The sequence below is a fragment of the Falco punctatus genome (assembly GCF_963210335.1).
Source record: "Falco punctatus genome assembly, chromosome: 11".
Classification (NCBI taxonomy): domain Eukaryota; kingdom Metazoa; phylum Chordata; class Aves; order Falconiformes; family Falconidae; genus Falco; species Falco punctatus.
The window spans coordinates 3,141,510-3,168,717 of NC_137591.1; the positions used below are offsets into that span (position 1 = coordinate 3,141,510).

The 27,208-nt window shown below is 39.5% G+C and overlaps 1 protein-coding gene across 6 annotated transcripts in view; it reads right to left on the reverse strand.

Annotated features, from left to right (window-relative positions):
* The window catches only part of ROR1 (receptor tyrosine kinase like orphan receptor 1), a 183,245-nt gene that overhangs the window by 121,588 nt on the left and 34,449 nt on the right, over positions 1-27,208 (reverse strand). The window contains exon 1 of one of the 6 annotated variants that reach the window (XM_080407253.1): positions 1-26,543. This exon is cut by the window's left edge and continues 19,257 nt beyond it. The exons of the other annotated variants lie outside the window; for them this stretch is intronic. The gene's annotated coding sequence lies outside the window, so the exon portion shown is untranslated. Of the gene's footprint in view, positions 26,544-27,208 lie in introns of those variants that run through there. 6 annotated transcript variants of the gene reach the window in all.

Below are 27,208 nucleotides of genomic sequence, written 5' to 3' on the forward strand. Positions count from 1 at the left end.
ACTAAGATTGAAAAGAAGTTTTTTGGCAACACTGTTAAATGAAGTATGATGTAAAAGTCACAGGATTGCCACATCACTGGCAATCCAGCATGTACCTGCAAACTTTATTAGTGTTATTTCAGTTCCACCTCTGTGTGTCACCATATAAACACAAATAGTTACTAGTACGTGCTGTACTAGCATGAGTTACTGGGAAGGAAATTTTCTCACACAGGAGCATGCGCTTTACTACCCATTATTCAATGGGTCTATTTGGGACTTCAGCGGTGATCATGCCTTATACAGCTGTCCACACAACGTAAACTTCATATGTAATAATTAATCAGTTCCTACCAGTCCTGTAGGACTTTGCTTATTTGAAAGCAGCACTGGCGCCAGCCAGTATCACACACCACTAGATGCTATCCCTGATGTTGCAAACAGCTGTTTCCAAGACTGCAGGTAATCAGCCTAGGCATTGAAAAGGACTTCCAGTGCTCTACCAAAATACACGGATTCTAGAGACCCAAGTGACTTCAGAAATTGTTATGGCTTCAGGTCTACTCTAATTAAAAGGAACCCCTCCTCCCCTTTACTCCCAGTTAAGAAGCAGCACGATTAGTTTCTATGGTGAATGTTTTGATGCAGAAGAATTTTAAAGACTCCTGAATCTGTGCAAATTACTTTCTTGTACTCCAAGAGTAACATAAAGAAAAAATAACCAGGTGTCACAGAAAAATGACTGCATCATTCCTTCAGAACTTCAACAAAAAATGAACCAGTAAGTAAATGAACCACTGAAAAATAAGCTTACAAAAACAAACCAAAAAAATACATTTTTCCCATGTAATCACCAAAGGGTGTCCTGAAAGGATATAATATATACCTTCAAACCAAATTGAACTTAAAAAATTTTTTTGATAAAAGAGTTTTCAAAGTATAATATTAAGCCAATTTGCACAAATAAACTAAATTCAGAACAGTTAAAGTCATGCTAACAGTGTCTTACATTCCTCTGTGCTGTTCTCCACACTAGATGATGTGGTGACAGACACAAAGAAGTGAAATCATATCACTATCTTTTGAAAATTGCCAAAAAAGTGATTTCTCACCATATGGGATCTGTAACAACCCTGAAAAGTTCTAGCCCTCTTACATTTGATTGCTTTTTCCCTTCCCTAGTGTGACACAGTCACACACCTAAAATTCACCATTTCAGCAGTTTCATGGTGATCCTAATCCAAACGAGTTTTATCTGTACTCTGACATGTAAATTAAAAGTTATGTTAATAACACCGCATATCTAGATGATAGAAAAAAAACCCAGATGTATACTTAAGCTTGTTTAATGTTAGTACTGGCGAAGCCTTAAAGCAGAAATCATGTCTGGAAACCTTATCTGAAAATTATTGTCCCAATAGCACAATACCATTCTCCATCATTAAAAGCCTGAGTTAAGCATTCTGAGTACACATACTCTAAGTGAGGAAGGTTTTGGCAGGGTTCTTCAACTACACTGTCACAGCACAGGCACACAAAATCTTGACACTAGATAAACTCCCAAAATAAAATTGCAGGAGCACAGGCTCTTCTTTTGATTAAAAAAAAAAATAAAAATCAGGTCTTACACTGACTTCTGTGGAACTGGACTATAATTGTCCTGGTGAGGTTGTAGGTCATTGTGTTACTTACCTGCATTCTGAGGATATCAACAGGCTCAAGGGAAACATAACTACACTACAAATGAAAAGATGCACCTTGGAGAGTCACAGGCTAGAGCCAAGATGGGAAACTCTAATGAACATTACCCCTAATTCACATGAGCCCAGAAAACTACACAGTAGCCCACTCCAAGTGGTGTAGCTCCTAAAAGACCTGGCCCTCTTCAGGGTTCAGGTTACTTCCAAGCTCACATATTAATAGATACACAACTATTTTCAAGAAGCTCATTTCCCCCTTATATTTTTTTCTCAAGCAGATCTTCACTATCCTGTAGCAGTGTCCTTCATATATCTCAGGGTTTTAAAACTTTTCTTCCTCCCTTAAATTGCTTAGTACTCATTAGGAAACCATCTTCCCGTTTTGCCATTTTCTGCATCTACATCTCCTCTATGTCCCAATCTGATGCTTTAACCTTTTCACAGAAATAAATTATCCTACTTGACTTCCCTCTACTGCAGAAACCTAGAAAGCATGTCAGGCCATCCGCAGGACTCCGGTGCTTCAGGGCCACACTGGCACAAATGTTTATCCAACAGCATTTACTGACTAAGATAATGCAGAGAAGATGTGTTTTACAAGTCCAGATGTCTCCTTACCAGGAGGATAGTAGGACTGTGCTTCATTGAGATGATCAGAACAAGTGTGCTCACAGAGACCAACAGCACAGTAGGGGTGTTTCCAAAAGAAAAGTGTTTTCCAGTAAGAAAAGCACCTAGTAGTTCTACTATTTATTTCAAACTCACTAAATTAATAATTTCTAGCATTACATTAAAATTAGTTTATCTAAATTTGTGTTTAAAGAATCTGCTATTTAATGTGCTAAGAACTCACTGTTAATAGTTTCAATCACAAGTGAGTTTACCAAAGTTTATTTTCTCCACAGAACTAGTAATATGAAAAAAAGAAAAATGGGTTATAGGACAGGACAGTAATGAAAACATTGCCTACATTAACATTAACTGATGAGTTAAATTTTTGAGGCCAGTAGTATTACCATTATGCATAAATTTATATCATTAAGTGATTTGTTGGGGTACTTGTATATCTTTCTTCTTGTTAGTCAGTCATCACAAACTGTTTTTGAAGAAGACCTGTCATAATTTTTTCCAAAGCTAAATTTTCTGCGTTTTGCTAGCCATAAAAATGAGAGAAGCACAAAGATTTTTGGACTTAAAACTTCAGTTTCTCTCCTTCACTTTTTCTGGGATGTGCAGACCTGATCTATCTTAATGCAAAGCCACTATTTATTATTGTCCTGAAACACACACATTCAGACATTCCCTAATACAAAATGCACCAGTGATTAAGACTAGAGGAGGAAAATGAGGAATCGTTGGAGGTTTTCTCAATGTATGTGTTCAGTTAGTCATCTTTTCCTGCTACTTATTTTACATGGCAAGCTCTGAATTTTCACCTGGGGTTCATCAAAGACGTGTTCAGTTTTGTGTGTACAAAGTGAAAGAGAAGATGATGAGGTTATTCTGCTTACTGCACATGCTCCAGAGGTAGCTTGTGGGGTGGTCTGTTTAGGTCCAAAAAATTTCTTAAAGGAATAACAGCATCATTAGAACCAGCCTGAACTGACTCCTCCTTTGCAGAGTCTGATCACAAAAGCTACAGCTGCAACGGGAACAGATGGATTTCTCACCCGGTCAAGGCTGAGGCACATTAGCTTAGGCAGCACCTGAAGGAAGTCTGTACTGCAGCTTTCCCATGCTGTGCTTATTCTCTGGGTAAACAGAAGACTTCAGTCTCCACAGTTGTCAATCTAGCACCTTTAACGAGCAAGAATTTCATTTTATTAAAGGAGGAAAAACGTAGATTTCCATCACTCCTTATAAAAGAGCTACAAAATGTCAAACATGTAGGTAAAAGTAATATTTCAAAACGGCTCAAGCCTAAACTCCCTTTCCCCTTGCACCTGCATGGTGATGAACATGTGCTATATGTCTCTGTACTGGCTCAGTATTCAACATTTGAACTGGACCTGCTCCAGCTTTTGAATAAATATCTCTTTTGGGGGAGAGGGAATTACATTCCTTAGTCAAAATACAGTTTTTCTTCTCTTAAATTTTGAAAGAAACGTGTACTTGTGAAACATTAGGAACCAGTCATAAGAACTGAAATCCCTTCTATCTCCAGCCTCGGCAAAGAGCCCTGCTCCTTCTGCAACGCATCCATGACCTTCAACCTAACCACATGTACAATTGAGATGCAAGGGCCTGCAGTCAGAAGGGTTATTTCTGGGTTTTTCTTTCTAAGCAATGCTTATTTCCAGTGGGGGCACTTTTGGGGAACTGCATGAGGCACTATTCAGAGGGATATGAGAGCCCATTTGCGATTAAAATGGCAACACCCAATTTGTTTCACATGGGGTGCTAAATTATGAACAATTTAAGTATCTTGGGAGTCTTCCTGCTCAGTGGTGAGAGACTGTCACCACAATTAAGAAAATAATAATAAAAAGAACTTCCTTCTGTTACAAATATGTCTTTCAGTAAATAGTTGCAGTCATGATTCATTAATCAAGATTACATAGTATCTATATTTATTAGGGAACATCACACTGTCTCATCATTTATGCTGTGTGCAGGAGAACAGATCAAATAATCCAGAAGGTTATCTACAGAGATATACCTCCTACAGCCTACCTGTGCTCACGGCTGTGTCTGCTAAAAGCCACAACTGCGGGAAGTTAACCCCAATATTAGGATCTCGCAATCACAAGGTCATCCGTTTAGTGCAGCCGAACCACGGCTCCGCGCAGCAGCAACAACAGATGCTGAGAAAAGGAAGCCAACGCCTGGCTCAGCTTGGGAATGTCAGCTGCTACTTTCATGCTCCCAAGGAAAAGCACGCAGAGTTCATTCGGATGGTCAGCCCTGTCACATCGAATGTACAACACAAACTTCCACCAGTCTGAAAACGCTCAAGGTTGGTAACTTTGTTGTGTGGGTTACTCCCACTAGCTCGGTTTGTACAAGCGGTGGTAGAATTGGATTTCAGAATAATAAGAGCAACTTTAAATTCTAAAGAACTCTTTAGAATCGACATTTTAGGTATGTGGTTTAAACAACCCAAGAAATTAACATATTTGAGAACAAAGAGACCTGTGAAAAAGCATAATGAAGGAAGCTGAACAGAAAAGAAGAAAGGAACAGATGTCAGGCTATACTTAAAGCAAAGTTACGAGTTTATTTTCCCACTGATTTGAATATCTAAAATATACATTTTTGCCAAGGCAAACAGGTGATTATAATATATTAAAAATCCCAGTAAGCGAAGGGCTACATTTGTATTTGTTTGACATTTTTTAGCCATTCCCAAAGTTCTAGCACATACACTGCATAGTAATAATAATATTAATTTTACAAAGGCTGGCTGTTTAATTGCAATTAACTGTGGCCTTACAAAAAGAAAGATGCACTCTCTAGAGTACACATAAGCCTCATTTATCTTGTAAGGGCAGCGAGATGAACCTGGCATGAAATATTAAGATCACAATTGCTATTGGCAAGCCATCTGACGGGAAGCTGTTTAGCTTGAAAGAGCAAGGATTATACAAAGCAGCAAAGAGTAAAAACACAGCAGTGAATCAGCTCCACAAAATGTCCTTTCATTGAGAAGCATCAGGAACGGGTGGGCCGTTGGCAGGAGGGGTGGGCAGGATACAGAGGCAGCAACAGCCACGGCAGGGAATACCAGGAGGTGCAGGATAAGCTCTGGAAGGAGGGAAGGCTGGAGGAGACAGGTAGCCATGACAGCTTTAAAGTGACATGTCGGGTGATTTGGTACAACTGCCTTTTATTGCAGGCAGGCCACACTACTTAGGAACTGAATGAGTGCCATCTTCAAACTAATGAAGTTTCTTGCCCAAACTGCTCCTGCTGGAAAGCTATTCCAGTGCCTCACAGCTTTTCTACTTAGAAAACATTAACTAAAACTTACTGCTGGCCAGTTTAGACAAATTTAATTTTGCATCAGCATTAATCTCTGCTTCAGTTACATTCCCTGCCTTTCTGGCATTTGAGGATAAACGCTTTACTCAGCCAGCCACATTTCATTGTAGCAAGCACCTAAGCTTGACTACACAAGATGTATCAGCAGTCTCACCAAGGAGCCTGTCCATATCAGTGATGGTCTTCAAAGTCATAAACTAAAGTTGTGTGGAGAATTCCAGATGGGGTCTTTCCAGAACCTTTTACACTGAAACTTCCTTTACTCCACTATTAATATCAGTTACCTGGTACACCCTAGGGTATCATTTGCCTTTTCATCTGCCTGCCCACATTGATGATTCCCAGTCAGTTGGTTGGTACAATCCTGTTTCCCTTCTGCTTTTTTCCCATATTCTCCGCATGTTTAAAAAAAAAACAAAACACCACACACACAAAACAACCAGAGGACAGAATTTTACCTCAGAGAAATCAGGCACAAAATTCCTAGTTACCTGGAACAGTAAGCAGGCAAAGGAAAAGGGGTCTTCAGAAAACCAACTCTGAGAAAATTTCTTTCAAAGGGACAGAACTCGGGCTGGACCAAGAATTTCCATCAAGAAACACAAACTTACACGGTGGGCACAAATGGGATTTAGAGCTTGGTTATCAGAAAATCAGGATGGGTACTTGAAAGATCAACAAGAGAGGATGAGAGGGACCATGTTGCTAAATGAGAATGTGTGAGAGGGGACAGACAGGGGACAACAGCAGCAGATGAAGAAAAAAGCCAAAATCATAATCTTGGTGCTGGAAAAGGAAATCTGCAACCCTGAGAAGACCCCCAATCCAAGAAACTGGGGCACACACATTCTACATGTAAGCACACAGCGGGCTTCCTAGCTCCTCATCTTTTGCCTCCCTCCAGAGCTGTGAGCAGAGCTAGAAGAGCTAGCGAAGTCCCTGAGAACATGTTAGCAGCCCCTGCGGTATGATCTGCTCTGAGAAATATTGTAAGTATGTGTTTATGTATTTTGCTAACAGTATAGCTGTTGTGCAACATGTTTATGCAATAACTGCAAATAATGTAAGGAGGTCTTTGAATATGAGTTTATAGCAGTTTGTAAAGGTGGTGGTTTTCCCTGGATCCTTGAGGTTTGGGTTTTATTGGTTTTGGGGTTGTTTTTGTTTTGCTCTCCCCACTTCAGGTGCAATGTGCAATTTCTTGATATAATGACGGATGATTACAAGCAATGTTTTCAATACACTTCCAACTGAAGATGCATCTTCGTTCGCTAAGATCTGATCAACACATTTTAAAGGACTGAATTTCATTACAATGCCACATAAGTAAATCTGATGACATGACCAGGGCCTAAATTTCTAGTCCTGACATGCTGCAGTCAAGTTCATTTGTCTCAAATTTGTACTGACTTCTGTGGGAAACAGATTTTCCTCTATGTTGTACGTGACTGAATTTATACTCTAGCATATGAAAAATCACCCTCCTGGACATTTAGTATGAAAAGCTAACCAGAAATCCTGAATAACAATCAGCAACAAAGACATAAAAAAAAAAGACAGGAAAAAAAAAAAAAAAAAACAACCCACCAAACAGCTGACCTTACTGCTACAAAAGCAAGGCTGTAATCAACAAACTTAGTATGTTTGAAAAGGAGAAAAAAAAAACAAACTTGGATTTTAAAAATGCTTGTCAGAAATTCTTTAAGAGAGTGAGTTTCCACTGGAGAATGCCAAACTTGCACAATCAAAACATTACCTGGAGATGGTTCAGTTCTAATATATTTGTTGCAGGGCCCTGCCAGGGTTATGACAAGACCCTCACTGCTACCCCACCAAGCAGCCTTGCTAGGTTAACAGGGAGTCTGCCCTTCCAGCTCTCAGCCCTCTGGCAACATGCCTTCCAGTTCCCACAGCTCCCAGTTGCCGGCATACTCCCCCTCCAGTGCAGCTCCCCTGAGGGTGTGCTGGGAAGCAGGGCTCTCTGGCTCCCCATCAGTAGCTGAAGAGGAGCCAGAGCCTGCAACTATTGCCGAGCCAGACACTTTGGAGCCGTGGCTCCTAAGACTTTCAGTTTCCTGGCTTCCCTTCAGCCCACCTGGCAGATTAAAGGGCAGCCCAGAGCTTGGAAACATCATTCCCAGGACTGTGTCTTGCAAGGAGCCCCAGCTCTCCCGGCCGATGGCTTCATGCGTCCCCCCAGGCAGCTTGCCCTGAGTTAAGGCCCCATTCCCTTTACAGAGAATTTCACAGGTTTGGCTTTCAGTGCAACCTTGAACAAAACCCCAGCTTTTAAATGCTCTAGTCCTCTGTGAGTAGTAATCATCTTTCTCCACACAACTCAAATTTTCATCCTTTAAAAACACAAACAAGTTAATTCACAGGGGAGAACAGGAGCAAACAGTTCCCAGTTTTGTAGATTAGAGAGGTTCTCTGCTTGCATTTGTGCCCCTCTAGCTTTCATGGAGCTGCCTCCAAAACATGGTTACAGCAGTGCCTGCTATGCTTTACATGCACTCACCTGCCAAACCCCCAGCGTGTGCCAATAAAGGTGCCGGAGACATTCAGGCAGTACTGTGCTACTACACACCAGCAAAGCTGCAAAATGGACCTGGGAGCAACAATTCCCATTAAAAGTTCTCAGGAGTGGAAAAAGATCCCGGACAAAAAACAGTGTATGTAATTTTACAGCTTTCTAACATAGGTTTATATGAAACAAAGGATGAAATTAAGAATAGTTTTGTCCTTTGAAATAAAACATAACCTCAAAACAAGAAACTAGTCCTGAAGGTTAAGAAACACTTCAGGACTTCATCACACAAAACCTCCCTGACCTTTCATATCAACCCCGAGGTGTCTTCTCCAGGACAGATGCTTTGTTAAAGCAATTTACCTAGAGCCTTATTAGCTCCATCAAGAGATCTCACCCTAATTTTTTTTAAATTATCAGCCAAAACACTGAGCACACCCTTTGAAGCCTATATATGCAGATAGGTTCTAAAGCGTTTCTCTTCAAAAGGATAGGGCCCATCAACTGTCCCTTGCAATACTTAAAGAAAAACACAGGTGTTCCTCTGGCCTGCAGGAAGAGGAAATACCACACTGATTAAAACTTGAACCACACACACCAGGACAGACCTGAACCTCCTCCTGCCCTCTTCATGCCTGCCCTCCCCAGTTCTTCCAGTCAAATGAATGGGCAAACATAATTTGTAACTCATCTCAGGATTTGCAAATGTAATTTGATAACCTCTAATGAAAGTCAGGGAGAGCGAGGGCAGAAGCACTGCTGGCCCACAAGGATGGGGTGAGTGTAGGTAATCTATAAAAATCACAACATTCTCAACTTTATGTAAGAAAAAACCCCTTAATTATAACTATAATATAGTTATATTCTATAGATAATCATTAAATCACCCTGAGAAACACATCATAGATTCCCAAGTTAGGACACCATTTCTTATTCCTAGAAGCTCTTCCAAAAACCCGTTTACAAGTCCTTCCTCTTCTGATGAGCGATGTGAGAATTCATTCTGCTCTGTCTCTCCCTTCACTTTCCCTACCCATGCTTCATTTTTTGCATCTAGGCTGAAACACACCCTGGAGCACTTATAAGCTACACACCCTGTTTTACATTAAAATATATACACATATTAAAAAAGTCCCAGCTCACTGTTTCCAAATGTCTTCTCTCCTATGTGTGAGCCACCCAGTGCTGCTAGCACTGCGATACAGTAGTATCGGGGACCCCCATGGCGATTGACCCGCCTTGTGCTGAGCTGCGTAACCCCGGCACGGCCTCACCCCGCGGGAGCCTGCGGCTCTGAACCGCCACGACTGCTATCAGAGCCCAGCAGCGGAGAGACAAAGAGCTTCCTTTGGGAGCGGAGTCAAATTTTCTTTTCCTGGTACAGCAACGCCTTTCGGAGCGGGAGAAAAAGCAGGTCATGCGAGGCCTCTGCTCTCCTCTTTGTCCTCGGCAGAAACTAACAGCTGATGGATCCCAAATGCATTCGTGGTGTGCAGAGAAAGTGTTAAATAATGAATTCTTTTACACTCATACTGTCTAAGTTTCAATGAAATCACATTGGCTTTTTTTTTTTTTTTTTTTTACCAAAATCAGGCCCACCAATGTTTTCTTTCTTTAAGAGCCAAACAGCATTCTTGGAGAGCAGTTCAATATCTCAAGAGGTGTAAATCACCACACTCTATCTTATTAGAAACATTTGAAAGAGGGCAAGTGCTTTCAAAGCCATAAACTTCAGATTCCATACATGTTCGAAAGCTGTAGTGAATACACATTCCCGACTCAGAACTGGTTTTAATTTGCAGTCTCTTTAAAGTACAAATGCAAAAGTCTAAATACTAAATCAACTTAAATAAAAATAACAAACCATTTAAAAAATTGTCCATTTGCAACTTTTTAAAATAAACTGAGAATAGGAATCACTCAAATGCCTAAAGCAATGCAGTGGGTGTATGTCCAGTGCAAAGGTAGCCTGCAGCTCCTGGGGAAATGCAGTATAATCACTGCTCCACCATGGATTATTTATGGTCACAAGCCTGACAGAGCATTATAAACTAAAGCAACAATTCTCACTGCCTGCTGCAGAAGGCTAAAAATCCCTAGACACAATGAGAACAGCAGAGTGAAAACCACATGACACTTAAAGAAAAAAATTGCCATATACTTTGCAAACACAAACAATTAAGTCACGAGGAGATAAAAAACATACCTGAAAGCATACCATTTGTGCCAAAGCATGCAGTTATAATTTCTCAGCAGCAACAGTTGTTATGGTAACTGGCCAAGTGCCCTTTGCTCTCCAGCAAGCCTTTTAATTAAAGATATTGCCAGTTATCTCTAACCGCAATCACTGTCCTGGTGATCAGATGGGAGGGAGTGCTGCAGCACATCTCCCTTAGGAAATTATGGCGCCAGTGCTCAAAAGGCAGCTATCGTAAGAGCAGAGTTTTCAAATACGTGTTAAATATACATACCCACAAAAATTCGTGTTCAAAGGTGCGCACATGAAGCGGATAAAAATGTACTCACTGATGCAAACATACGTGTGCTTGCAAATGCCTAATTAAAAAAAATCAGCTCTTTGTGAAAATTCTCAGGGAACAAGGACTACTGAGAAACACTAGTGTTGGGAATTGGGGGAGCACAGGTTAAAATTTTAACTGGGTAGGAAACTGTTTTCTTCCCACATGTAAACTTTAATGATGGAAATCTTTCCATTAGAATTTTCAGTATTTCAGTGGAGTTTAAAATCAAAACAACATACTTCTAAGGAAAAATGGGAAAAAAAACTTTGAAGTTATAATTTTCTACAAAACTTTACTGTTAATTAAAAAGTAGCCTTTCTTCCTGAATGCAACGTTTTGGCCAAGCTTATTTGTAAGGCATCTGGAATTTACAGTATTTTACTAACACAGAGGAGATGGCTCGCTGGTCTGTATTCAGAGAAAGCACCTTTTGTCAGCAACTGGTGGGGAATAGCTGAATAAAGCACACAAGAGTAAGTGCCATTTAATCACCAAGAAGCAGCATTCTTTCTCTCTAATCCATTGTTAGGAGAAAATGCTGTATTATTGAGAACCTATTAGTGACAATATGGACTTGTACTGAAACATAGGATGCATCCAGAAGGTTTACTTCAAGGTACTAAGTAGTCAAGAAATATTATTAACTTCAAGTATTACCACTTAGCAAAGTGATTTTAACCCCTCAAAGTCCATAACACATAAGCCATTCAACCTACAAGCAAGCTGATCTAACACCAAAGCTGGGTCTCGCTTCAAAGCAGCCACTGCTCTGAGCAATGGCTCAGACAAGACGACCTACCTTTCAGCCTAAACTCCTCTGTGATTTTATGTTTATCCATAAGACATCTTTAAAGACATTGAACATATCAAATATGCAAATCACAGGCCTTTAATAACAAACCTTCCAAACACTGCTCATTGGCTTACCTTGCTTTTAGTACAGGAAAAAAAACTGAGCAAAAAATGGAACTGTAAGCAAGCTTCCAGGGTTAATAATGACTTGCAACTATGCATTGAGTACAGATATATTATGCCCAAAGTATAATGATCCCCCACCAGCCAGCAAACATCAAGAGGCAAGAACAATAAGAAAAACATCTAAGTGGGCTTTAAAATCATCAGTTTCCTAACAAGTTTGAACAGGGATAAAACATGCCATGACCTTACACAGGCACAAGACTTGTGCTTCTCAGAGTACACAGGGACTTACACTTCTATTTTTCTCCACAATCCTAATTATACCATATGATGAGGCACTAAATTCTGTCAAGTTGGTCTTTATTAAATTCCGATTGCTATCCTTGGAAGCAGAATGAAGTCATTTCAAATCATTACCTCCGGAATGATGAAAATACAGTGCTTAGATGGAATTAGTGTGAAAGAAAAACTTGTTTTTTTCCAATAGGAAAAAAAATGAAAATGTCACAGGTGTTCCTGCAGTAACACCACCTCAGGCTGTGGAGGTTTTGGGTCAAAGAAGGTGACAGAGGTCAGATCAGGTCAATACCTTGATGTGACACCTCCAAGAGAAGGCAGAATGCTGAAGGGAATACTGACGGTGAATCCCTGAAGGTGACACACAACCCTTTGAGCTGCACTGCAGAGGTTCATGACTCCAGAAGGCAGTGGAAAAAGCATGTCAACAGCGGCATAAGTTACTGTGGTTTTGCACGCGCTGTTTACCAGAGGAGACAGGTCTTAACCACTTGTGGTTACTCAAAAAGAAAAGAGAGAGTTATTAATTCCAGTGAAACAGAGCGATTCATTCAAAAAACAACCCAAACTCAAAAAATAACTAAGCAGAACAAACAAAAACACAAACCCCAAGAAACCCTCGGGGGAAACAGCTATGAGAAAACAGCAGAAACAAGGAAAACCACTTCAGGAAACGGACATAAAAACGAGTTGCTGCAAGGTAAGCAAAGAGCATATTGCTCTCTACCAGTAACTGCTTCTGCTTATACTCTTACCCAGCAGCTCTCCCAGAATGACGAGCTCTTGTACCTCATCTCTCCGGACTAAACTCTAAACATAGACAGGGACTCAGATCAAAGGGTTTGTTATCTGCCATGCAGGCCTCTGCAGGACAAAGGAAGTTTTCATGATACTTACCATCTCCAGTCTTCAATCGAAATGAGAAGAAAGCTATCTCAAGGCAAAAATAAAATCCACCTACAGAACTGTGCCCTTCAAATTCTTTTGGGGTAGGTTTTGGGGTTTTTTTTCTTCTCTACATTCTTCTGTACTATATACCAGTTTGTGTTTTAGTCATGGGATAAGTATCCCAAACCTACGGATTAGCAGAGGGATGAAAGGCTATGGTATACAGGAATAAAGATGTGTTTTTACCTTTGAAGTGAGTCACTAAAGGCTGCCAGCTTGGAAAAAGGAGAAATACCTTACCCTTGTGTGCCAACACAGCTACTATGGATTTTTTCTCATAAATAACTCTGCATGCATCGTAGGTACCTGTATAAATGGACGTGTCTGGTCATACACCAGCAGTCCACACCTGCTGTGTATCGCATAACCCAGCCATTGTAGTTCTTCCTTGAACACCACAAAGGAGAGACGATGTTACTATGACTATTTGCAGCAATAAATAGGGAGTTACCCTGAAACAGGATGCAAGTTCCATAAGAACTTGCTAGGTATTAAGTAATAAGACTTTCCACACTTCTCCCAACTACTAGCTCAAGCTTTTACTCTGTACCAGCTGCCTTGTTTTGACACAGACAAGTCTTGAAGAAAAGCATACAAATAGTGTTGACGTGAAAGCACTGCTACACAACAGATACACAGGAAGTTCTAGCTAATAGAAGTCAAAAGACAGGCGTTCTTTTGACTAATTTTTGCCCTGCATACACACAGATTTCCCCTATTATTCTTGATTATGCCAGAACCTGCTCCTGCATGTGACTTTGGCAAGGACTGAAAAAGTGCAAGACAACCAGCAGTGCAAAACTGTGCTTCTGTATTTGTTTGCTTGGTTTTCCATGTGCTTGCCAAATAGTGAGCTCTTTCTAAATGTCCTTTACATCAGTTTAATGTTAGCTAATGACAGAGACACAAAGAATACCTGCACTTTCCATCAACTTCAGCCTGCCCCAGTCACAGATATGCAGGCGTGCATCACTGAGGCTGACTCTGGTCACAGAGCACACAATGTAAATCATATCTCTTGTAAAATCAGCAGTGCAGCTGATCTTACAAGATACCAAGACCCACACCTGCATTGCTGAAAGGAGGAGCAAGCCCTCAGCATATGCATACTTTCTCCCCTCCATTCATCTTTCAGATTTATTCTTGTCACTAACAAAAGCCATTTCCTCTGTGAACCTTAGAGAAAAGAAAGAGAATAGCAAGGAAATAACTTGATAAATTGTACATTACTTACAGCCTGATCAAAGCCCACTAAAATTCAATGTGAGTCTTTATATTGACCCAACAGACTTTGGGTCAAGCTTTTAAGGACTTACTTAATTTCAACCTTGGCATTTAGAGTGCCTAAGTTTTCAGTATGAAAATACCAACTTTCTAATGTTTGGTGGAATCTCTGTTTGACTCAGTAACAATATGGATTTCAAATTTGTAGATTATCAAAGCTATAAACAAAACCAGTAAGGAAAACTTAGTTATTTCCAAATGGAAAAAGCATAAAGCAATCCTGGAATATCACTGTCATGAGAAGTGAAATCTGGTAATTTGATTTAGCACTGGACTATCAACTGATCCCAGTGCACCGCTTTAATAGCATTTGCTGTACTACTTGTAGAGTTTAAAGCCAGGCTTGCGTTACATAGGACCTGGCAGGTGCTTTTCATTTCTTTATGCATGGGTACACATAACAGCTTTCTCTTCAGGCAATCAGGTAGATCTTTACAGCACATTTCACTAATAGTTGTACAGACAGAAACAAAGTAATGAATTATTAACTTGTTAAGAAATTAAAACCACCTTTCTCTTAAGCAGGAGGGTGCTTTCTGTTACTATTTTTTCATTATTTCCACAAAAGATGGAAGTAAAACATAACACAAAAAGCACCACCTGCCTTAGCACTATACTGAAGACGATAAAAATTGCCAAACTACACTATGTCTGCTGTACAGCAATAATGTGGAGCCAGGTACAAATTACCAGAGGCCACAAAGATTCACCAATTTACATCTAGAGCACATGTGGCCCTATCAAAGCAAACACAGGGTCAAAGACAAGAATGACAAGAAAAAACTGGTAAATGTTAAAATCAATTACCACTGTTCATGTACTAAATACCTAGCAACTAGATCACACACCTAGAAATCATACTCCTTGTCCCATGAGAAAAATTATTCCCTCCAGCTACGACAGATTGCCATAAGCCTAGCAGTCAACACTTCCCATTTCTCACGTATTATAATTTTCAATATAAAATTAGTGCCAAGCAGTTGCATTTTTTGGCCTCTAGTTTGAAAGTAAATCCTTACAATTCTCTACTGAAAATTATGATCAAATTAGAATTTTCATCTTCCTGCTTATGTTGGTATTACAGAAGTAGAAAATACAGTCTTTTGCAAACTAGAATTTTTCTAACACTCTCATGCACGAAAACCATGCAAGTGCCAAGACCCGACACAGAGAATGGAGCAATAAGGAGAATGACCTCTGAAACCCAGCAACCTCCCTCTCAGTGACCAACATGGGAGCTAAAGAAGGAAAAACAAACCAAAAACCCTCCCCACATTTAGACAGGGAAGAGCAATCCACCTTCCAAGCGTATCCAGTCAGGGCTGTGGAAGATGTAAAAGTTGGAGTCTCTTTTTTTATTTTTTTTTAATGTTATCTACAGCTTTATACCAACTGTAATCAATCCAAGCTTCTGTAGCTTGCAAGAGATGGCTTTAAAGCAATCATTTTGAGACAAATTGTAATGAAAGTTTCATCTGAAGTGCAGGAAACACACAAAAGCTGTTCTGGACTCCCTACTGTACAGATTCTGTGCATGTCTCCAGCTTGTTGCTTTTTATTTATTTATTTTAGAAGATAATCTCTGAAAAGAAACCAGAACTTATCCGTTCAGTTAGATGGTTGTAAAATCAGCTCAGTCTACAACTCTCTCTCCAGCCAAAAGTGCGAGTCTTCAGTCCAAATGATCATTTTACTTTTGGAAAAAAATCTGGTGAAAGATCATGTTTATACTATATGGGTCCAGTGAAACTGAAGCACAAAGCTGAACAGGTATTAATATCCATTATACAGGTATTTAAAAGACAAATATAAGTGGATATAACACTTCAATTAATATTTTAAGAATTCAAAGTCTCCAATCTGTAAGTAAGGACAAACCTCTTAGAACTGAGACTGTGTTGGTGCTCTCTCATCACACAGCACCCCAAGTTCAGGGCATGAAATCACCTCAGTTTTAACTCTCTAACAACAGAAAGCCTCAAACATACTTGTGACTATGTCAGTCTAATTGCAACTTCTAGAGCAAATCCTGGAAAACAGAAATAATGAGCATGCTTTAGGGAAGCTACTGAGGAAAAAAAGAAAACTAGACAATAAGGAAAATTGGAAAGGAACAGCTTAATACATTACAAGTTTTCAAAGCTTTTGCTATGGTTTATATAATAGCTTAATGTTATGACACTGAACACAGATACAATCGAAATATAAGATCATCACCCTTTGTACATTAAAATGGTACATTTACAAAGCCTCTAGCCAGGGCTTTCACCTACTGCCTCTCACTAATGCTGTACTCTGGTATCCTGGTTGTCAAAAAATACAGGAGACAGAAAAAACACATCCAAATAAATTCAGGACAACTGAAAACTAGCAAAAGCTAAGGACACTTTATATGAATGAAAATTAGGCCAAGTGCTATTCTCAATCTTGCTATTGCACCGTGTTACTTCGAATTTGATTTCCACCTGCTTCAGTTTCTCCAACAAGAAAGCTGGGAACTTCATGCAAACTTGGAAGCACTTAGAAGTCAACAGATAAAAGGAGCTCTATAATGCAAGTCTATTATTATTTTATTTGTAACACCACTCATTGCCATTTATGGAAGAAAAATAAAATAAATTTATATACAAAAGCCTTCTGTTTCAACCAATCTCAACAGCCACACCGCAGACCTAATCCACCACTTACTGAAGGCAGTGGAAAGGCTTGTATTGACTTGAGTAGGCTTCGGCTCACATTCCTGCTAGAGAGGACAGGGTAAGTGTAAGGGCTCTGCCCTACCAGCAGATTTTATGCTCAGTTGCCTCTCAACCTTAAAGGATTGCAAGATGGACAAATAAGTGGCAATAGGTAGCAAACACATCAGATCTAATTTTTATTAAAAACTACGATTTTTCCTCTGTGTGTGAGCATAACATGAAAAGTACACACAGGTACAAATTCCATACAATAGGAGTAGTGCAGCAATGCAGAATAGATGCCATTTCTGACTTCAAAATCCTCAGGGAGATAAGCAAATAGCATGTGTAAAACAAAATTGCTGAATTTTTGTCTCCCATATTTAAAGCACACTGGTGAAACAGGGAGGGAAATAAGCAATTTATCCAATGTTCATTCAAGATTTGTTTGGACAATGGACCTGGGGGGAAAAGTTGGAAAGGAGAGAATCAGGCCCTCCCTGGGAGCATCCTGAGGCATCTGCTGCAACTGGATCTTCCTGTGAAATAATGTGCTGCAAGTTTCAACTTTATGTGTACAAACCCACCCCAGCAAGGTCTTGACTCCTTCATCTTTGTTCATTTCCCGTGATCCCAACAGAAATACTCCCACTTACTCCAACACCCTCAGCATCTGCCTGCTGGGGCCACAACATTGCAGATTTTTTCCTTGACTTGCCTGGTACCAGCTGCACAGTTCATTGGCTAACTTGGAATGGTTAAGGTAAAATGAAAGACAAATAATATAAATAACCCATGCTTCTGGCTGTGGAATGAAGATATTTAGCCCAGCCACGCATGGAGCAGGTCTGCTCTTCAGGCAAATCCATTACAATACATGACATCAAAAAAAAAATCTTGTATAAATATCTCAAAAAATATAGCTACAAGTATACGCTAAAAGTAAACCAAGCACAGAATGGACTTGAGCAGCTCTCCTGCTGCCTAGAACTTTTTCATTAGGAAGCAGCTAAAAGTAACTAACAGACAGGATAGCTCAACTGGAAGTTGAATCACTTTGTATGGTCTGGTTTTCTCTAAGCACTACAAGTATTCTCATTGCATTTTCACCTTTCCTGAAGAAACTACTGAAAACTAAAACCCATACATAGCTGTTTTAAAGCCTAAAAATGAGAACAAGCTGCCTTTCAGAAAGTAAATAATTTATAATAGATTCAAATAATTAGGATTAACCAGCTTCATAAAAAAAAAAAAAAAAAAAAGAATCATTATTCAGGGCTGTGTTTTGGAAACCATTTCTACCTTATTTTTCTTGGTAACACAATTTCACACTACAAAAAAGGCACCAAATGATGAAAAGCATTTGTTTCTTTCTAGTTCTTAAGTAAAACCAGCAATGTTAAACAGATCAGATATAATAAATACAGCTATTTCAAGGGAAAGAAAAATGTTTTCCTGTCCTAACTCTGAGTGACAAGAGAAAATTTTTACCAGCTTGCAACTCTACTTTATTAAAAGTGTTCAATTTTATTTAATTGGATATATATGTATATGTTATATTGGGCGGCTTTGTTGCATTTTTCAAATTAATCATATACCATCGAAGCAACATTTTAAAGTGAGTGGATGTTCTAGACACCTTTAAAAGTTCTCGTCTGTGGCAGCCACAGTCTCCTACCCCATATTTTTAACATTTTGATAGTTGGATTACCCCGGCAGGAAGGCGATAGTCCTTGAATAGAGCTTTTTGTTCAGCGTTCTAATAGCTTCCAGCACTTGCCCCAGCCCACAAGATACATACCAAATTTAGTTAGACATCTAGGCCAGACGTGAAGAATTTCTCTGTAGAACTAGTAAACTCCACTCGTTTAACATTTTGGCTTCTTGAGGGCAAGGAGGAGACAGCAAGGCAGCAACGGTGCCTTGCAGAAGCCCAGTGACACATGGCATTTCTTAAAAGGAAGTTAACGAATGAGACTACTAACCTCTGCAACCCCTGAAACTTTCCTTTTTCAGATTTTTTAAAAAAAGAATTGTCCATCCTTCACCATATTCAACCCTATATCCTGAAAATGAGGGTTGCTAAGAGATAGACATAAAAATGTTAGTGTTCAGCTTGCCATTAATATTTCTAGAGCTCAAATCCACTGTATGCTTCCCTGTGAAGACAGTAAAGAAATTTCAGTCAGCTTGAAGCAACTCTTCTCTTTCCAATTTGTTTTAGATTTGTTACCAAGAGTTAAACCTAATAGAAGAAACCGGTAGGCAATTTGTACTCTTGCATTAAATTATTGTGGTTTAAGCCCATTTATTTTGATCTTGTCAGACTAATCTTCTCCCATGCAGAAATGTTACAAAGGGAATAAATTTCTATCACCCAAAATGATTTGCCCATTTGAAAAGGGGAGAGAAAGCAGTAGAGAACCCTCCAACCAGAGCCTGGAAAAGCCTGGCCTTGCGTCCTGCTGAACACGCAGGATGGCCACTTCAGGCAGGAATCTCCTACAAGATACTTTCTTGCCCACAGTCCACTCTCAAGAAGGTTTTTGAGCGTTTGGAAGAAGCCCTTCTCTCCGGGCTGAGCAACTGTCTTGTGGGAGGAACCGTAGAGGCAAATGCCTGCAGAGCACTGGGAAACCACAGGGCTGCAATGGGGGGATCTGCAGCGGGGCCTTCTGGGAGACCATGAGAACTCACTGCTGAATTCCAGCCTGGCGTTCCTCATTTGGAAGTAATTGCCCTGTGCAATCCATCAGGAGGGGCCAAAGAAGATATCTTTGTGAAGTGGAAAAAAATGAGTTCTTAATTTATATATGACAATTAAACCAAATTGGATTGATTCCTTTTTTTCTATTTTTTTTCTTTCCTTTTTTTTTTGGAAGACTTTAAAATGAACTATAAGTCAGAAGATCTGCCAAGGCTCCCTTCCCTAATTAAACACATAACTTGTATTAAAACCTTTTTAGTCCAGCTGTTGAGAGACTGTGGAATTGCGGAGATGTATGGTTTGTGGGAAACATTGTGTTCCTTCTTGAATTCTTCAGCTTTCACAAAAGACAGCATGTGAAAACTTTCCATAAATACAAACTGTGTTTTCTAATTAAACTACTGTCACTTCTATATAATGAGTTAGCAAACCAAATGAAACTTAGACAAATATTTTCAAAGTTAAAGCAATCAGCTTCAAATGAAATATGCAACTTCTCACTATAGCCATACCTTTAGTAATTCAAGCAACAGATTTTTAAAAAGAAGTAGTAACCTATCCCCGATTTAGACAAGGCATTGCCACTGAATGACTACAACACACAAAGGGTATGGGTAATACACCAGAAGGCTTACACCATGAAAGATTGGAATAACCGTATTTTCTCTTTTAAAACGTCAAATTCCCCTTTAGAAAGAAATTTATTGGCTGTAGCTACACCAGCCTCAGAGTTCAGAACGAGACATACCCACTTCTTACGGAAAACATTGTTTCCCTGCAATTTAAGAGTTTAGGCTGGTTTACCAGTGCAGATTATTAGATAGAGACAAAAGATGTGTTTGGTGTTTAATCACCTCCATTCTACTGGAAGTGCACATGAAAGTTATATGAAATACTATGTACTTGCACAACAAAACAGAGTGTTCCTTTTGCTGCATTTCTTGTTTTATTACTATCAGATTGGCTTTCTATGAAAAAACAGTTCTGCAGGTATTACATACTCAAAGCTTTCTCTAGCTTAGAAAAACAAAATAACAGAAATATCAAAGACCTAATCCTGTAGAAACAGCTCTTTGAAAAATCCAACTCTTTTCAGCCCTAAAGTAAGCAATTTATTTGTTCATTTGTAAAGTATAGCACAGGTCACAAGGTAGCTCACACTTACATCACCTCATTTCCAGTATCCCCCACATCCAACTCAAGGCATGCTATCAAACATCACCTTCGAAAGCCAGCCTGACCCAGTTAATGCCTTATGCAGAAAATTCTTCCTACCTAGTTGGAATAATTTTATATGCATAAATTGATGTAGCAAAAAGCTAACTGCTCTTACTGTTGCCCAAACAAAATCATTTGCTCTCTTTTACGCTAACTCTGTTATAACAGGTTTGTTATATCTCTATATCCTACATTCATTTTGTCATACCAGATTATCTTACATCGAATGACAAAACTAATAACTGGCTTCCAGCTCAAGCAGTTCCCTGCCTGAGCCTGGGAGGATCCTATTCCTGCACTGTTTCTTACATTCCTTCCCAAGTGTCGTCTACTGGCCAGCCATCATCAGAGACATGCTGCTCTTTCACATGGGTCTTTGGTCCAGACCTGTGGCTGTCCTCTGAACTCAAGGACTACTAAGTGATCAAGCATCAGACCGAAATCAAGTAAACTATCCTGGTTCCACAAACAAGAAATACACACACTGAAAAACAGCTCTTTAGCAGGGAATTGGTTTTCACAGCTGCTGATGTGAATCAGCACATCTTCTATTGTCAGAGACTTATCCAGATGAGTTTTCATCTTTTTTCTCTAACAGTAGGAGGCCCTGAACGACCCATTTCTGCTGGCTGCTCACATCCCATCCATGGCAGAGACTGGTACTAAGGGGAAATGGGCTCTTCTATTCCCATTAACAACTGTCAGCTTCATGGTTTTGTAATGCAAGTACCTTGGCACTTCCCTATTCAGAAGCCCCTTGCACATAACAGAGTGGTGTTACCCTAAGTAACAGCAGCCACAAAGGAGAAGGCTGTGAGGAGCTCAAGATAACATCAGCCTTTGGAGATCTGACCTCCTTCACTTGATCAGAGCTAACCAAATAAAAATCACACTACAGATTTTCCATTCTCATCACAAAATTCTCTAAACCTTTCCCAGCTCATCTCCTATTAGAGCAGCACTAGCTGCCTGAAGGCTGAAAAGATTTCACCTTATCCTTTCACACTTAGGTCATCATTACACAATCTGAAGCCTTTAGCACAGAGCATCGCAAGTGGATTCCCCACGGTCTTCTCACCGTCTAACAGCAATGCCAAAAAAGATGTAGCAAAGGCTAATGGAAAGCCACTTCTGCATGGGCTGCTATAACCATTTTGCAAACCTCAATATTTGTTTTAAAGACATCTCCCGATGTGAAAAATGGTTCTACTTCGTTGTTAAAATGAGAATGTCGCAGACAGTTAATCTTGACCATTTATTTTATATCATCCAAACCAAAATATTGATGCATCTGGACAAAGTCAGCCCAAGAGCAGAGCACCATTCCCAAAGCATTCATGAACACAACCAACAGATCGTAAATCGTAACTATCCAGAACTGACCACAATTAAATAATCTGTCAAGGGAGGAGGTAGGCAGCCGTTCTGGCTAGGTTCAGACCGCTGATAGAAATTCAGAAAAGTCTCAATTAAAATATCAACAGTTTGTTGGATTGGTGTCTCCTGAGTCACTGAGTTAAGACAGTCTAAGCTATAATAACCCCCCCCCCTCCCCCCAGGGTAGGTCAAATATTTATTAAATTGTTGTGCCCAAGAGACTCTCACAAACTCAGGAAAAAAAAATCATTTATATGCTTCAATCAGACTCTGTTCAGGACAGTGCTGTCTGCACAATTAGCACATTCACAGGTTCAGTGGCAGGGAAACTTAGGGCAAGTCCACCTGAGAGCTCAGCTTGAGTTCCTCCATCTGCACAACCATCTTACTGCTAATGGTGAAAAGGGTGATGTTATGCCATCCTTTCAGAAGGAAATTTGTGCTACAAGACACAGCACTGCCAGTCTGTGTTGTTGTCATGGTATCATGTAAAATCATTCACTCTTGATTTAAAGAGAATACAAAAACCCCAAGGATTGAGGGAAAAAAAAAAAAAAAAAAAAGAAAGAAAAACCAAACCACAAAATCCTTCAACACCTCCCATTTTTCCTCTCCTGTACCTTAAAGAAATTCAAGCTAAGCTGATGGCCATGGGATTCCTAGCTCTGCAATCAGAGGAGGATCAGGGCAGAAAGTGATCACCCTGAGTGCAAGACAATAGCTGCACCTGAATGCCATTGCTATTTAAAAACATTACAGATAGAGGGAAAAAGAAATTTATAGGCAGAGACCCGAAGCTTAATTCCAGCTCTGCTGAAATCAACAGTTATGCCATGAACTTCAAAGGAATTGTGAATCATGCCCCAACCCACCCCCACCTGCTAACAAAATCAGCAGAACTGAAAAGGATTTAATATATTACCTACTACATCCCCCCAATTAGCAGACTGCTTATACCACTTAATAACTTCAAATCTGTAAGAAGGACTGAGTCTGCAGTCCTCTTTTAAACAAAAGATGGATTGCTAAAATGGAAAATGCTATTTATTGCAAGCTGCTTCTGGATGCACCACTTCTGCCGGGACCATCAGAGAGCAGCTCAAGTCACTGTCTACACAGTTCTTTGGTGTCTTTTGCATTGCAACAGCTTCCTAAGACCCAGACTAATAAATCTACACATACTATTGTTTCCTGCTTGGTAATTTTCACTTTACATCTCTGAATTGCAAAGAATTGGGGCTGGTGGGTGGTGTTACCCATATAATCCACAAACCCTCCCTTTATTTGGACATCTAGACTTGATGCCAACAGTGATGCTCATCATCATATGAAGCACAGAAACCTACAAACTGAGTTTTCATACTCTACAGTAACAAAGGCACATACATATAGAGACAGCAGCAGCTACCGGGAAGGATCTAAAGCACTCCTCTGTTTAAATCAATGCAAAAAACGCTGAGAGGAACATGCACTTCGTTCTTCAGTGAATGTACTGAGACACTTTCATTGTCTAGGATTGATTCATTTCTTAATCATAATATGGATTACTTCAAAACTATGCAGGAACAGAAATCACATTCACAAACTCCAAAGTATTAAAATTATGTAGGCATATAACTAGTGTTTGATCAAATGTCTCTTGCATGCCAAAAGACAACCACACAAGTAACATGGGATTTCAATTTATCCTCTATATGCCTCTAAATTACATTAATTAACCAAAACCATGACCTTAATATTTCTATTACAGTACTATTTTTAAAGTGAACACAAAAGCATGGATTCATCTAGGTATATCTTTATTTTTATGAAAACACTTCTTCACAATCAGTAATAAGATCTTCCTGCTGTACTTCAGTCTGACCTCAAAAGAAAACTAAACAATTATTTCTGTACCACTGTGCAAATTATAAATAAAATAAAGGAGCATTTCTTCCCTTTATTGTCTTGTTTTACAATAAAGTAGTACCTTCCTGGCATAAAACCCTCAATGTTTAACATTCCCTTTAAACCATCTACAGCAAGTCACTCAACCTGAACAAAGAAGTTGTGCATTAACTGACTGTATCCATTTTTCTTTTGGTACAAATGAAAAGAAACAACGTATAAGTGAGGAAAAACACATCAAGCCGAATGTAACACATTCAGATTTTGTGACTGTTGGATGATACAAAGCTGTGTGTGTTACACAGAGCTTATCTGTAATTAATAACAGATCTGGACTTTTATACTTATTTACACAACCAACCTACAAGCAAACCATACACAATGGTTAATAATTAAATATAAGCATCCATAAAAACAAATTGATCAAGTGATATGAACAAAAAAAAAAAAATCACATTCTTGCAAATTGAAATCTCAATTTGAATAATGTAAAGATAAATCCTCCATCTGTAAAAGTCTCTATTTTATTTCAAGAATAAGTCATGCCCAAGGTATTCTGCAAATTTCATAATTCTTATCACTTTTCTTTTTAAAATGAAAAAAAATACAGAAGTACAGGTAGTTACCCTACTATCATCTTCAGTACTATCCATAGCAATATTAGGTAATAAGGTTCAAAACAATGACACTCCTTTAATTTGAAGCACCACTTTAAAATATTGCCTTTTAAAACTACTTGATGATTTTTCCATTGACACAACAGCAGCAAAAGTCACACTGCATGACATTTAATATTATTTGCATATGTGTCTTTATATAGACATGCAGATAAGTATGGCATTTCTATCACTTAAAGCTTCAGGATAAAATCCATTGGAAAAAGTACTCAGAGAATCGCCAAAGAGGCTATGAGCACATGCTTGATTTTTATGTGAAAACCGTTTGAATTACATGTGCTAACTAGCTCTTTTCACAGCACTGTGCGCCTGACAGAATTTACCAGATCAATGAGCTCCTTGGGAATGAATAAAGTTATGAATCAACATAACAAACAACGACTGTCTAGTAGCTTGATAGATCTTATCTCTGCAAAATAATGATAGGAATGTGCCTCATCCCAGTGCCCGCATGATTGCTATTTGTACATCTGGTCAGGAAGCACAATGCAGCCACTCCTGACTCCTTGCAAGCATTAAAGCCCAGACAGAGCTGCAAAGATAAACAGTGCTTTTGACGAGGCACTCACTTTGATGAAATAAGATTTATTCTCAAGAATTACTGGAGCTGCTCACAGCTTTCAGGAAGAAAATAAAGAAAAGGAAAATACATAGGCTGCTGGAGTGAGACTAATGATGATATATGCTTGACATTAAAACTGCTAAAACCAGGCTGCATGTTGGTAAATTGTGTCATGTGCCTGGGAGTCTGGGCATTGGCTTTTGAGCCAGGAGCCTCTAGTTTCTCGTGCTGCTTTTAACAATAACTTCTTTTGTTGCTCTGGCCAAGTCATTGCTCTGCTGCTCCTACAGCGAGAAGAGGCCAGGGCTTACCCACCATTTGGAGGCAGTGTGCTTCAACTGGTATTTGCAACATGCTTTAAAAACTACAGCCTCACCATGCAAGTTCTTTGAACTATTATTATTATGAAACCAGTATTACAGATGGGCAAGTGGCAGGGACATTTGCCAGTGGCAGGAAGAAAAGAATAGATCCAAGTGCCATGACATTTTGTACAACACCTCACATAAGCACAGGGAAAAAAACACTACTCCTTGTGCATTTACCTTCATGCTTATGTTCATGTTCTTGCTCATTTATCTACTGTATCTATTGTATTCTTCTGGAAAATAAATAGCAGAAGAAAAAGCTGTGGTAGGCAGGCACTGCAGCACAAACTCCGCTGTAGCAATTCAGAGGACCACTTCTGCGGCCAGGCAAAAAGAAATGAAGTTTGCTGTTGAGTGACTTCCCACTCAGCAAAGCAAAGCCATCAGTTACCCTGCAGATATGGTCTTCGACAGCAATTCCAACAAAAATGAGCAGGGCAATCACTGGAGATGTGATAAGATGAGGATCTTCACCTTTTTGCTAAGGGAAATCTAATAAATCTATACTTTCTGCAACCTTATTTCCATAATTCTAAGCATAGCAACTCCCATTCTGTAGGTTGTTGCAGGGCACTACAGAGAGCAGAGCTGCTCACACTGTAGACATCTCCTCTTCCCTCCCTTCAGCACAAAGCAGCATCAGCTGTACCACAAGCATCTGAACAACCTTAAAGATCATGTAGAACAGCAATTTCATGAAAGCTATTCCATCAGCTAATGGTTTGGTCTATACGTCCCTCGCTGTTGTTTAAAACCATAGCTAGTCCTAATCTCAGTGGCCAAGAACAACTATTGCCTTCCTTTTTGTGGCAGCTCCTTAACGTATTGGACCACATTATCAAATCTGCCCTCTCATGTCTGCGTGTAATAAATTCAATTTAATAACAGTTTCATTGTTCAGTTCTTTTACTTTTGCCCCTTTTACTTTTTGCCCCTTTACTTTTACTTTTACTAAAGTCACAGAGATTATGAAGATATGCCATAACGACAGAAAGCAACAGGCTGAATTCTCTAAGAAACAGCCCGAGTCATTGTCACCTTTCCTCTCCAAATGGCAATGCCAGACGATGTGCTTTCCTTCAGTAACATAAAATGGCAGAGTCTGGAAGCACAGCACCAGAGCTGAAGCAAAGTCCAGACAATTCTGCAAAACCAGGAATTGTCACTAGTGACACAAATAGCACAATTCTGATGCCTGTAGCCCGCTGCCCTCCTAAGAGAGCAAAGCATCCCACCTTCAGCAGTAAGACCTTTGCTCTGATTTCAGCCTTCCTGCAGCATAATCCTGAAGCAAATTTTCCTTTCCTCCCCACTGAACATAACACCATGTGCACAACATTCTCCGTGAAGGGGGTGTAGGGCTTGAATACTTTGCAGAAGCACAGAGCAGTTTTAGTTGTACACCCTCAAGAGAAAAGTACAGACATCTGAGAAAGCAGGGCCACACATTCATTATGCCCTGAACCACCTCAAAATTATGTGTATGTTTTTCTTAATCAAATTGCAATTATTTAAAAACATTTTTAATCTCTACCCCCCTACAACTCATTCTGAATGACTCCAGCAGCAGCAGCTGCT